Source organism: Phragmites australis, chromosome 11, assembly GCF_958298935.1.
Source record: "Phragmites australis chromosome 11, lpPhrAust1.1, whole genome shotgun sequence".
NCBI classification, from domain to species: domain Eukaryota; kingdom Viridiplantae; phylum Streptophyta; class Magnoliopsida; order Poales; family Poaceae; genus Phragmites; species Phragmites australis.
The window spans coordinates 880,530-882,116 of record NC_084931.1 but is presented as its reverse complement, the minus strand read 5'-3'; the positions used below and the strand labels follow the sequence as shown (position 1 = coordinate 882,116).

At 42.5% G+C, this 1,587-nt stretch overlaps 1 pseudogene; it reads left to right on the top strand.

Moving 5' to 3' along the window:
• Positions 1 to 611: 611 nt before the first annotated feature.
• Positions 612 to 1,341, top strand: LOC133884986 (probable glutathione S-transferase DHAR1, cytosolic; annotated as a pseudogene).
• Positions 1,342 to 1,587: the final 246 nt, after the last annotated feature.

Sequence of the window (1,587 nt, the reverse complement as noted above, 5' to 3'; positions counted from 1 at the left end):
ACAGAGAGCTACAATATAATGTATTAGGGGCACTCTATGGTGGTTGATTTCGAGTGGATAGATCGGATCAAGTGTTACAGTGATGCTATAGTACCATGTCCTGCAGTACGAATACGCGCTGCAGTAAAATTGACCACTAGTGATACAGTAGATAATAATTAATTAGTATGTAAACTGTAGTAATAGATTCATATTACTGTTCAAACAGTGATAATCTGCATTAATAGTCGTTAATACAGAGAATCCTTGTCCGGCGTCCGGCTCACGCGCGCACCGCGTTTATATATTGTGTTTATATACAACCTTCATTCATCTCAATGGTATCCTGTGTTTATATATTGGTAGTTCATAATTCATGCGCCTGATAAATCACAATTCTAGAGAGAGAGTTTTGTATTGGAAAGTTCTGGTTGTAATTTTTATGGACACTGGAGCCTGATATCCAACTACGAAAGGAAGCGCTTGGTTTTATATATTTTGCAATGCTAATAACTCGCAAGATTGGCATCTCCTTTATTGAGTTTCTTCTCAAGTATTATTTTCGCACGGATTCTTGTTTAGTTGTACATTTCAGTTCAGACCTTTGGCAATTGCTGTACTGTTTGTGTCTGATGACTCAATATGGTTGTGATGACAGGGGATCAAAGATTTTCCCGTCCTTTGTCAAGTTTCTGATGATCAAGGATGCTAGTGATGGTTCAGAGAAGGCACTTCTTGATGAGCTGCAGGCGCTAGATGAGCATCTGAAAGCTCATGTAAGTTGCAGGCTTGAACTCTTTTAAGTGTTTGATATGGCTGCCGCTTTCAGCGAGGAAATAGGCATAACACATGCTTCCACAATCATTTTCTGAGCACTTAACCTGTCTGAATATGACATATTGCAATCATTTTTATTTAATTAGGTGCCTTCCTGTGGACTATGCTTAACCTGACCATCTGAGTTAATTGGACCCGGCCTTTCTTGATGTCATTATCAACATCTTGGCGTATGCAGGGTCCCTATATCAATGGGGAGAAATGTATCAGCTGCTGATCTCAGCCTGGGGCCAAAGCTCTTCCACCTCCAGGTTGCGCTGGAGCATTTCAACGGCTGGAAGATCCCGGAAAACCTGACCAGCGTGCATGCGTACACCAAGGCACACAAGTGCTCAAGTGGTTGCACTTAACTATCAGTTCCAAAACCTGGCCCAAATCAAATTATTGAGATCGTGTTTGTCTTTGCGCAGGCTCTTCAGTCGCGAATCTTTTGTCAAGATTAAGCCAGCTAAGGAGCACCTGATCACTGGATAGGCACCCAAAGTGAAGACTCTGGTGCTACCTGGACACCATCGGTTTATCTGATCGGTCTCTGTCACTGGTGGGTAGGCTTCTGTAGCTTCAACGCATGATTGGGTTGGAATAATGCAGCACCATGTTCCGAGTGCCTTTTATATGGATCATCCCTGCCGGTTTCGTTTGAGACCTTGGGCGTCTCTTGGTCTAATCTTATGGAAGTGCATATAATGTAATGTAAACCTTGGTATCAAATGATGGAGCTGCCCTACGCTTGCTTCTAGTTTATGGTACCTTGCAGTGACGCTAATATGT